The sequence below is a fragment of the Hyla sarda genome, unplaced genomic scaffold, assembly GCF_029499605.1.
Source record: "Hyla sarda isolate aHylSar1 unplaced genomic scaffold, aHylSar1.hap1 scaffold_1979, whole genome shotgun sequence".
Taxonomy (NCBI): Eukaryota; Metazoa; Chordata; class Amphibia; order Anura; family Hylidae; genus Hyla; species Hyla sarda.
The window spans coordinates 9,191-21,278 of record NW_026608637.1 but is presented as its reverse complement, the minus strand read 5'-3'; the positions used below and the strand labels follow the sequence as shown (position 1 = coordinate 21,278).

General features: G+C 45.9%; 5 non-coding genes across 5 annotated transcripts; all 5 read left to right on the top strand.

Annotated features, from left to right (window-relative positions):
- The first annotated feature begins 1,920 nt into the window (after nt 1-1,920).
- LOC130317193 (U2 spliceosomal RNA) lies at nt 1,921-2,111 on the top strand. Its single transcript, XR_008864362.1, has one exon. It is a non-coding gene; the product is annotated as a U2 spliceosomal RNA (small nuclear RNA).
- A 2,077-nt stretch (nt 2,112-4,188) lies between these two features.
- LOC130317192 (U2 spliceosomal RNA) lies at nt 4,189-4,379 on the top strand. Its single transcript, XR_008864361.1, has one exon. It is a non-coding gene; the product is annotated as a U2 spliceosomal RNA (small nuclear RNA).
- Nucleotides 4,380-6,469: 2,090 nt separating this feature from the next.
- LOC130317191 (U2 spliceosomal RNA) lies at nt 6,470-6,660 on the top strand. The gene has a single exon (XR_008864360.1). It is a non-coding gene; the product is annotated as a U2 spliceosomal RNA (small nuclear RNA).
- Nucleotides 6,661-8,733: 2,073 nt separating this feature from the next.
- LOC130317190 (U2 spliceosomal RNA) lies at nt 8,734-8,924 on the top strand. The gene has a single exon (XR_008864359.1). It is a non-coding gene; the product is annotated as a U2 spliceosomal RNA (small nuclear RNA).
- Nucleotides 8,925-11,007: 2,083 nt separating this feature from the next.
- LOC130317215 (U2 spliceosomal RNA) lies at nt 11,008-11,198 on the top strand. The gene has a single exon (XR_008864380.1). It is a non-coding gene; the product is annotated as a U2 spliceosomal RNA (small nuclear RNA).
- The last annotated feature ends 890 nt before the right edge of the window (nt 11,199-12,088 follow it).

The following is a 12,088-nucleotide window of genomic DNA, read 5'->3' as shown; positions in this document are numbered from 1 at the left end:
GCACAGGACTTCTGCTGCTGCTGACTAAATGGCCTCCTTAATTGGATCATTTGAGTAGCCAGCACACCTGTGCAGGTAGGGCATGACATGATAGGCAGCTGCCTTGATAGCGGGTGGGTGCTGAATGTTCCTAATTGACAAAATAAGATTAATGCTTATGAAGAAATATAAAATCTCATCCCTTCCCCAATATCGCGCCACACCCCTACCCCTTAATTCCCTGGTTGAACTTGATGGACATATGTCTTTTTTCGACCGTACTAACTATGTAACTATGTAACATAACATGGGGGGGGGGGGGGGGGGTCTCCTGGCTGTTCACACAGGTGTGTCATTGCTGTACATTGACCATGCATTGCTTCTGTGGTATTGCAAAGGCAAAGACAAATGCTTCCAGCCATCCATTGCACTAATGGATTGGTCATCAGCTGGCTGTCTATGTCCCGCATCAATATAGACCAAAGTACAGAGGGTTAGGCTATGCTATTGTGCACCTACCTGATGCATCAGAAGGTGCGAGGCCCTTGCTAAATTCTGTGCACAGACTTTGAGATCTATACTTTAGACTGTATCTAAACCTGCTCCAACATGGACTGACATTCTGGCCTACTTTCAGCCGATGCGACTTGTCTGTCGCTGAACAGTCGCTTTTTATGTATTCAGCACCTATGTATAATGTTGTAAAAATGCTCTAGAAGCTAAAGTCGCAGAAATGTCACACATATTTGGCCTGCAACTTTCTGTGCGACAAATTCAGACAGGAAAAATCAGTATAAATCCTTAGAAAATTATCCCCCAGTGTCTCCATCTGCTGGCGGTATTGAATAAGCATTGCTGCACTGATGGGGTATGCATTAGACGAAAAAAAAGAAGAAAAAGAAGAATAATACGCCCAGAAAAGAGGCGAAAAGGAGAAAAACGTAAAAAAACGTGAAAAAAAAGTAAGAGGAAGAGAAGGGAAAAAAAGGTGGAAATGGGTTTAAAAGTGATTTCGGCGGAGAAATATATATATATATATATATATATATATATATATATATATATATACGCGCACACACACACATATATATAAACGTATTCTCCGTTGAGATATTGCAGCCGCTGCTGTGTCCAGGCCCAGGAGCCTTAGCACTGTGCTGTGATGTCACTCAATACCACTGACATCACTAGGTGTAAACAACATCTCTCCTTTGCTGTGTATGTGACTATGGAGCTGTTTGGTGATGTCGTCTATTATGGCCTTCATAGAAGCAACAGGAGATTGTTGCATCCATCTAGAACCCTCAGAACTACAGTGCTATGATGTCACTCACTTCCACAGGCCTTGCAGAGTGTAAACAACAACAACCCAGCTTTGTTGTGTATGTAACCATAGGGATTTGTGATGTCACCTAGAACCTTCACAGCAGCGACAGCTTTATGAGGAGCATCAGCACTGCTCTGCCTGAGCAGAACCATCACCGCCATAGGTTGTCAAATAACCCGGATTTAACCCACACAGGTAAGTCCAATGGGGTGCAGGCATGTCCTCTATGCTTACAGCTTCCCGTGGGTGTTGGTTTGATACCGTTTGGGGACAGCCAAGGAGGCATCTGCAGGCAACAAAGGTAGGTGTGTGCTTGTGTGTGTGTTTCCTATGCAGATCCTAAGCCCAGTGTCACATGCAAGTAGGAGGAGTAAGAAGGGTTCCTGGCAAATCCGGGTTATGGATTGCATTTAAAAAGGCCCCGTGGGAGTGCAATGGGCCCCTGTCTTGCTGCTTAGCAATAATGGTATGGGTTTAGGTTCTGCTGTGTGTACTGGTGGTTGACTGCCCCCCAGCCCAGAGTGTGCATGGAAAATTGTCTGGCAGCCTCCCTGACAGCAAGCAGTGATAGTGCCCATGAAGGGGACCTTGTTGGGCCCGCCCCTTTCACGGTTATCGCTTCTCGGCCTTTTGGCTAAGATCAAGTGTAGTATCTGTTCTTATCAGTTTAATATCTGATACGTCCCCTATCTGGGGACCATATATTAAATGGATTTTTGAGAACGGGGGCCGATTTCGAAGCTTGCTTCCGTCGCCCTATGCATTGACCCGATATGGCAGTATCTTCGGGTACAGTGCACCACCCCCTTACAGGGTTAAAAAGAAAGATTCCTACTTTCATTGCTACCTGCTTGCTGGCTAGCCAGCTAGCCAGCCCTGTGGGCCTTGCTGCTGCAGCCAAAAAACAAAAGGTGGTGCTGCTGCTGCTGCTTCTGCTTGTGTCTGGCCGCTGTTGGAGCGTCCAGGCACAGGACTTCTGCTGCTGCTGACTAAATGGCCTCCTTAATTGGATCATTTGAGTAGCCAGCACACCTGTGCAGGTAGGGCATGACATGATAGGCAGCTGCCTTGATAGCGGGTGGGTGCTGAATGTTCCTAATTGACAAAATAAGATTAATGCTTATGAAGAAATATAAAATCTCATCCCTTCCCCAATATCGCGCCACACCCCTACCCCTTAATTCCCTGGTTGAACTTGATGGACATATGTCTTTTTTCGACCGTACTAACTATGTAACTATGTAACATAACATGGGGGGGGGGGGGGGTCTCCTGGCTGTTCACACAGGTGTGTCATTGCTGTACATTGACCATGCATTGCTTCTGTGGTATTGCAAAGGCAAAGACAAATGCTTCCAGCCATCCATTGCACTAATGGATTGGTCATCAGCTGGCTGTCTATGTCCCGCATCAATATAGACCAAAGTACAGAGGGTTAGGCTATGCTATTGTGCACCTACCTGATGCATCAGAAGGTGCGAGGCCCTTGCTAAATTCTGTGCACAGACTTTGAGATCTATACTTTAGACTGTATCTAAACCTGCTCCAACATGGACTGACATTCTGGCCTACTTTCAGCCGATGCGACTTGTCTGTCGCTGAACAGTCGCTTTTTATGTATTCAGCACCTATGTATAATGTTGTAAAAATGCTCTAGAAGCTAAAGTCGCAGAAATGTCACACATATTTGGCCTGCAACTTTCTGTGCGACAAATTCAGACAGGAAAAATCAGTATAAATCCTTAGAAAATTATCCCCCAGTGTCTCCATCTGCTGGCGGTATTGAATAAGCATTGCTGCACTGATGGGGTATGCATTAGACGAAAAAAAAGAAGAAAAAGAAGAATAATACGCCCAGAAAAGAGGCGAAAAGGAGAAAAACGTAAAAAAACGTGAAAAAAAAGTAAGAGGAAGAGAAGGGAAAAAAAGGTGGAAATGGGTTTAAAAGTGATTTCGGCGGAGAAATATATATATATATATATATATATATATATATATATATATATATACGCGCACACACACACATATATATAAACGTATTCTCCGTTGAGATATTGCAGCCGCTGCTGTGTCCAGGCCCAGGAGCCTTAGCACTGTGCTGTGATGTCACTCAATACCACTGACATCACTAGGTGTAAACAACATCTCTCCTTTGCTGTGTATGTGACTATGGAGCTGTTTGGTGATGTCGTCTATTATGGCCTTCATAGAAGCAACAGGAGATTGTTGCATCCATCTAGAACCCTCAGAACTACAGTGCTATGATGTCACTCACTTCCACAGGCCTTGCAGAGTGTAAACAACAACAACCCAGCTTTGTTGTGTATGTAACCATAGGGATTTGTGATGTCACCTAGAACCTTCACAGCAGCGACAGCTTTATGAGGAGCATCAGCACTGCTCTGCCTGAGCAGAACCATCACCGCCATAGGTTGTCAAATAACCCGGATTTAACCCACACAGGTAAGTCCAATGGGGTGCAGGCATGTCCTCTATGCTTACAGCTTCCCGTGGGTGTTGGTTTGATACCGTTTGGGGACAGCCAAGGAGGCATCTGCAGGCAACAAAGGTAGGTGTGTGCTTGTGTGTGTGTTTCCTATGCAGATCCTAAGCCCAGTGTCACATGCAAGTAGGAGGAGTAAGAAGGGTTCCTGGCAAATCCGGGTTATGGATTGCATTTAAAAAGGCCCCGTGGGAGTGCAATGGGCCCCTGTCTTGCTGCTTAGCAATAATGGTATGGGTTTAGGTTCTGCTGTGTGTACTGGTGGTTGACTGCCCCCCAGCCCAGAGTGTGCATGGAAAATTGTCTGGCAGCCTCCCTGACAGCAAGCAGTGATAGTGCCCATGAAGGGGACCTTGTTGGGCCCGCCCCTTTCACGGTTATCGCTTCTCGGCCTTTTGGCTAAGATCAAGTGTAGTATCTGTTCTTATCAGTTTAATATCTGATACGTCCCCTATCTGGGGACCATATATTAAATGGATTTTTGAGAACGGGGGCCGATTTCGAAGCTTGCTTCCGTCGCCCTATGCATTGACCCGATATGGCAGTATCTTCGGGTACAGTGCACCACCCCCTTACAGGGTTAAAAAGAAAGATTCCTACTTTCATTGCTACCTGCTTGCTGGCTAGCCAGCTAGCCAGCCCTGTGGGCCTTGCTGCTGCAGCCAAAAAACAAAAGGTGGTGCTGCTGCTGCTGCTTCTGCTTGTGTCTGGCCGCTGTTGGAGCGTCCAGGCACAGGACTTCTGCTGCTGCTGACTAAATGGCCTCCTTAATTGGATCATTTGAGTAGCCAGCACACCTGTGCAGGTAGGGCATGACATGATAGGCAGCTGCCTTGATAGCGGGTGGGTGCTGAATGTTCCTAATTGACAAAATAAGATTAATGCTTATGAAGAAATATAAAATCTCATCCCTTCCCCAATATCGCGCCACACCCCTACCCCTTAATTCCCTGGTTGAACTTGATGGACATATGTCTTTTTTCGACCGTACTAACTATGTAACTATGTAACATAACATGGGGGGGGGGGGGGGGGGTCTCCTGGCTGTTCACACAGGTGTGTCATTGCTGTACATTGACCATGCATTGCTTCTGTGGTATTGCAAAGGCAAAGACAAATGCTTCCAGCCATCCATTGCACTAATGGATTGGTCATCAGCTGGCTGTCTATGTCCCGCATCAATATAGACCAAAGTACAGAGGGTTAGGCTATGCTATTGTGCACCTACCTGATGCATCAGAAGGTGCGAGGCCCTTGCTAAATTCTGTGCACAGACTTTGAGATCTATACTTTAGACTGTATCTAAACCTGCTCCAACATGGACTGACATTCTGGCCTACTTTCAGCCGATGCGACTTGTCTGTCGCTGAACAGTCGCTTTTTATGTATTCAGCACCTATGTATAATGTTGTAAAAATGCTCTAGAAGCTAAAGTCGCAGAAATGTCACACATATTTGGCCTGCAACTTTCTGTGCGACAAATTCAGACAGGAAAAATCAGTATAAATCCTTAGAAAATTATCCCCCAGTGTCTCCATCTGCTGGCGGTATTGAATAAGCATTGCTGCACTGATGGGGTATGCATTAGACGAAAAAAAAGAAGAAAAAGAAGAATAATACGCCCAGAAAAGAGGCGAAAAGGAGAAAAACGTAAAAAAACGTGAAAAAAAAGTAAGAGGAAGAGAAGGGAAAAAAAGGTGGAAATGGGTTTAAAAGTGATTTCGGCGGAGAAATATATACATATATATATATATATATATATATATATATATATATATATATATATACGCGCACACACACACATATATATAAACGTATTCTCCGTTGAGATATTGCAGCCGCTGCTGTGTCCAGGCCCAGGAGCCTTAGCACTGTGCTGTGATGTCACTCAATACCACTGACATCACTAGGTGTAAACAACATCTCTCCTTTGCTGTGTATGTGACTATGGAGCTGTTTGGTGATGTCGTCTATTATGGCCTTCATAGAAGCAACAGGAGATTGTTGCATCCATCTAGAACCCTCAGAACTACAGTGCTATGATGTCACTCACTTCCACAGGCCTTGCAGAGTGTAAACAACAACAACCCAGCTTTGTTGTGTATGTAACCATAGGGATTTGTGATGTCACCTAGAACCTTCACAGCAGCGACAGCTTTATGAGGAGCATCAGCACTGCTCTGCCTGAGCAGAACCATCACCGCCATAGGTTGTCAAATAACCCGGATTTAACCCACACAGGTAAGTCCAATGGGGTGCAGGCATGTCCTCTATGCTTACAGCTTCCCGTGGGTGTTGGTTTGATACCGTTTGGGGACAGCCAAGGAGGCATCTGCAGGCAACAAAGGTAGGTGTGTGCTTGTGTGTGTGTTTCCTATGCAGATCCTAAGCCCAGTGTCACATGCAAGTAGGAGGAGTAAGAAGGGTTCCTGGCAAATCCGGGTTATGGATTGCATTTAAAAAGGCCCCGTGGGAGTGCAATGGGCCCCTGTCTTGCTGCTTAGCAATAATGGTATGGGTTTAGGTTCTGCTGTGTGTACTGGTGGTTGACTGCCCCCCAGCCCAGAGTGTGCATGGAAAATTGTCTGGCAGCCTCCCTGACAGCAAGCAGTGATAGTGCCCATGAAGGGGACCTTGTTGGGCCCGCCCCTTTCACGGTTATCGCTTCTCGGCCTTTTGGCTAAGATCAAGTGTAGTATCTGTTCTTATCAGTTTAATATCTGATACGTCCCCTATCTGGGGACCATATATTAAATGGATTTTTGAGAACGGGGGCCGATTTCGAAGCTTGCTTCCGTCGCCCTATGCATTGACCCGATATGGCAGTATCTTCGGGTACAGTGCACCACCCCCTTACAGGGTTAAAAAGAAAGATTCCTACTTTCATTGCTACCTGCTTGCTGGCTAGCCAGCTAGCCAGCCCTGTGGGCCTTGCTGCTGCAGCCAAAAAACAAAAGGTGGTGCTGCTGCTGCTGCTTCTGCTTGTGTCTGGCCGCTGTTGGAGCGTCCAGGCACAGGACTTCTGCTGCTGCTGACTAAATGGCCTCCTTAATTGGATCATTTGAGTAGCCAGCACACCTGTGCAGGTAGGGCATGACATGATAGGCAGCTGCCTTGATAGCGGGTGGGTGCTGAATGTTCCTAATTGACAAAATAAGATTAATGCTTATGAAGAAATATAAAATCTCATCCCTTCCCCAATATCGCGCCACACCCCTACCCCTTAATTCCCTGGTTGAACTTGATGGACATATGTCTTTTTTCGACCGTACTAACTATGTAACTATGTAACATAACATGGAGGGGGGGGGGGGGGGGTCTCCTGGCTGTTCACACAGGTGTGTCATTGCTGTACATTGACCATGCATTGCTTCTGTGGTATTGCAAAGGCAAAGACAAATGCTTCCAGCCATCCATTGCACTAATGGATTGGTCATCAGCTGGCTGTCTATGTCCCGCATCAATATAGACCAAAGTACAGAGGGTTAGGCTATGCTATTGTGCACCTACCTGATGCATCAGAAGGTGCGAGGCCCTTGCTAAATTCTGTGCACAGACTTTGAGATCTATACTTTAGACTGTATCTAAACCTGCTCCAACATGGACTGACATTCTGGCCTACTTTCAGCCGATGCGACTTGTCTGTCGCTGAACAGTCGCTTTTTATGTATTCAGCACCTATGTATAATGTTGTAAAAATGCTCTAGAAGCTAAAGTCGCAGAAATGTCACACATATTTGGCCTGCAACTTTCTGTGCGACAAATTCAGACAGGAAAAATCAGTATAAATCCTTAGAAAATTATCCCCCAGTGTCTCCATCTGCTGGCGGTATTGAATAAGCATTGCTGCACTGATGGGGTATGCATTAGACGAAAAAAAAGAAGAAAAAGAAGAATAATACGCCCAGAAAAGAGGCGAAAAGGAGAAAAACGTAAAAAAACGTGAAAAAAAAGTAAGAGGAAGAGAAGGGAAAAAAAGGTGGAAATGGGTTTAAAAGTGATTTCGGCAGAGATATATATATATATATATATATATATATATATATATATACGCGCACACACACACATATATATAAACGTATTCTCCGTTGAGATATTGCAGCCGCTGCTGTGTCCAGGCCCAGGAGCCTTAGCACTGTGCTGTGATGTCACTCAATACCACTGACATCACTAGGTGTAAACAACATCTCTCCTTTGCTGTGTATGTGACTATGGAGCTGTTTGGTGATGTCGTCTATTATGGCCTTCATAGAAGCAACAGGAGATTGTTGCATCCATCTAGAACCCTCAGAACTACAGTGCTATGATGTCACTCACTTCCACAGGCCTTGCAGAGTGTAAACAACAACAACCCAGCTTTGTTGTGTATGTAACCATAGGGATTTGTGATGTCACCTAGAACCTTCACAGCAGCGACAGCTTTATGAGGAGCATCAGCACTGCTCTGCCTGAGCAGAACCATCACCGCCATAGGTTGTCAAATAACCCGGATTTAACCCACACAGGTAAGTCCAATGGGGTGCAGGCATGTCCTCTATGCTTACAGCTTCCCGTGGGTATTGGTTTGATACCGTTTGGGGACAGCCAAGGAGGCATCTGCAGGCAACAAAGGTAGGTGTGTGCTTGTGTGTGTGTTTCCTATGCAGATCCTAAGCCCAGTGTCACATGCAAGTAGGAGGAGTAAGAAGGGTTCCTGGCAAATCCGGGTTATGGATTGCATTTAAAAAGGCCCCGTGGGAGTGCAATGGGCCCCTGTCTTGCTGCTTAGCAATAATGGTATGGGTTTAGGTTCTGCTGTGTGTACTGGTGGTTGACTGCCCCCCAGCCCAGAGTGTGCATGGAAAATTGTCTGGCAGCCTCCCTGACAGCAAGCAGTGATAGTGCCCATGAAGGGGACCTTGTTGGGCCCGCCCCTTTCACGGTTATCGCTTCTCGGCCTTTTGGCTAAGATCAAGTGTAGTATCTGTTCTTATCAGTTTAATATCTGATACGTCCCCTATCTGGGGACCATATATTAAATGGATTTTTGAGAACGGGGGCCGATTTCGAAGCTTGCTTCCGTCGCCCTATGCATTGACCCGATATGGCAGTATCTTCGGGTACAGTGCACCACCCCCTTACAGGGTTAAAAAGAAAGATTCCTACTTTCATTGCTACCTGCTTGCTGGCTAGCCAGCTAGCCAGCCCTGTGGGCCTTGCTGCTGCAGCCAAAAAACAAAAGGTGGTGCTGCTGCTGCTGCTTCTGCTTGTGTCTGGCCGCTGTTGGAGCGTCCAGGCACAGGACTTCTGCTGCTGCTGACTAAATGGCCTCCTTAATTGGATCATTTGAGTAGCCAGCACACCTGTGCAGGTAGGGCATGACATGATAGGCAGCTGCCTTGATAGCGGGTGGGTGCTGAATGTTCCTAATTGACAAAATAAGATTAATGCTTATGAAGAAATATAAAATCTCATCCCTTCCCCAATATCGCGCCACACCCCTACCCCTTAATTCCCTGGTTGAACTTGATGGACATATGTCTTTTTTCGACCGTACTAACTATGTAACTATGTAACATAACATGGGGGGGGGGGGGGGGGGGGGTCTCCTGGCTGTTCACACAGGTGTGTCATTGCTGTACATTGACCATGCATTGCTTCTGTGGTATTGCAAAGGCAAAGACAAATGCTTCCAGCCATCCATTGCACTAATGGATTGGTCATCAGCTGGCTGTCTATGTCCCGCATCAATATAGACCAAAGTACAGAGGGTTAGGCTATGCTATTGTGCACCTACCTGATGCATCAGAAGGTGCGAGGCCCTTGCTAAATTCTGTGCACAGACTTTGAGATCTATACTTTAGACTGTATCTAAACCTGCTCCAACATGGACTGACATTCTGGCCTACTTTCAGCCGATGCGACTTGTCTGTCGCTGAACAGTCGCTTTTTATGTATTCAGCACCTATGTATAATGTTGTAAAAATGCTCTAGAAGCTAAAGTCGCAGAAATGTCACACATATTTGGCCTGCAACTTTCTGTGCGACAAATTCAGACAGGAAAAATCAGTATAAATCCTTAGAAAATTATCCCCCAGTGTCTCCATCTGCTGGCGGTATTGAATAAGCATTGCTGCACTGATGGGGTATGCATTAGACGAAAAAAAAGAAGAAAAAGAAGAATAATACGCCCAGAAAAGAGGCGAAAAGGAGAAAAACGTAAAAAAACGTGAAAAAAAAGTAAGAGGAAGAGAAGGGAAAAAAAGGTGGAAATGGGTTTAAAAGTGATTTCGGCGGAGAAATATATATATATATATATATATATATATATATATATATATATATACGCGCACACACACACATATATATAAACGTATTCTCCGTTGAGATATTGCAGCCGCTGCTGTGTCCAGGCCCAGGAGCCTTAGCACTGTGCTGTGATGTCACTCAATACCACTGACATCACTAGGTGTAAACAACATCTCTCCTTTGCTGTGTATGTGACTATGGAGCTGTTTGGTGATGTCGTCTATTATGGCCTTCATAGAAGCAACAGGAGATTGTTGCATCCATCTAGAACCCTCAGAACTACAGTGCTATGATGTCACTCACTTCCACAGGCCTTGCAGAGTGTAAACAACAACAACCCAGCTTTGTTGTGTATGTAACCATAGGGATTTGTGATGTCACCTAGAACCTTCACAGCAGCGACAGCTTTATGAGGAGCATCAGCACTGCTCTGCCTGAGCAGAACCATCACCGCCATAGGTTGTCAAATAACCCGGATTTAACCCACACAGGTAAGTCCAATGGGGTGCAGGCATGTCCTCTATGCTTACAGCTTCCCGTGGGTGTTGGTTTGATACCGTTTGGGGACAGCCAAGGAGGCATCTGCAGGCAACAAAGGTAGGTGTGTGCTTGTGTGTGTGTTTCCTATGCAGATCCTAAGCCCAGTGTCACATGCAAGTAGGAGGAGTAAGAAGGGTTCCTGGCAAATCCGGGTTATGGATTGCATTTAAAAAGGCCCCGTGGGAGTGCAATGGGCCCCTGTCTTGCTGCTTAGCAATAATGGTATGGGTTTAGGTTCTGCTGTGTGTACTGGTGGTTGACTGCCCCCCAGCCCAGAGTGTGCATGGAAAATTGTCTGGCAGCCTCCCTGACAGCAAGCAGTGATAGTGCCCATGAAGGGGACCTTGTTGGGCCCGCCCCTTTCACGGTTATCGCTTCTCGGCCTTTTGGCTAAGATCAAGTGTAGTATCTGTTCTTATCAGTTTAATATCTGATACGTCCCCTATCTGGGGACCATATATTAAATGGATTTTTGAGAACGGGGGCCGATTTCGAAGCTTGCTTCCGTCGCCCTATGCATTGACCCGATATGGCAGTATCTTCGGGTACAGTGCACCACCCCCTTACAGGGTTAAAAAGAAAGATTCCTACTTTCATTGCTACCTGCTTGCTGGCTAGCCAGCTAGCCAGCCCTGTGGGCCTTGCTGCTGCAGCCAAAAAACAAAAGGTGGTGCTGCTGCTGCTGCTTCTGCTTGTGTCTGGCCGCTGTTGGAGCGTCCAGGCACAGGACTTCTGCTGCTGCTGACTAAATGGCCTCCTTAATTGGATCATTTGAGTAGCCAGCACACCTGTGCAGGTAGGGCATGACATGATAGGCAGCTGCCTTGATAGCGGGTGGGTGCTGAATGTTCCTAATTGACAAAATAAGATTAATGCTTATGAAGAAATATAAAATCTCATCCCTTCCCCAATATCGCGCCACAACCCTACCCCTTAATTCCCTGGTTGAACTTGATGGACATATGTCTTTTTTCGACCGTACTAACTATGTAACTATGTAACATAACATGGGGGGGGTCTCCTGGCTGTTCACACAGGTGTGTCATTGCTGTACATTGACCATGCATTGCTTCTGTGGTATTGCAAAGGCAAAGACAAATGCTTCCAGCCATCCATTGCACTAATGGATTGGTCATCAGCTGGCTGTCTATGTCCCGCATCAATATAGACCAAAGTACAGAGGGTTAGGCTATGCTATTGTGCACCTACCTGATGCATCAGAAGGTGCGAGGCCCTTGCTAAATTCTGTGCACAGACTTTGAGATCTATACTTTAGACTGTATCTAAACCTGCTCCAACATGGACTGACATTCTGGCCTACTTTCAGCCGATGCGACTTGTCTGTCGCTGAACAGTCGCTTTTTATGTATTCAGCACCTATGTATAATGTTGTAAAAATGCTCTAGAAGCTAAAGTCGCAGAAATGTCACACATATTTGGCCTGCAACTTT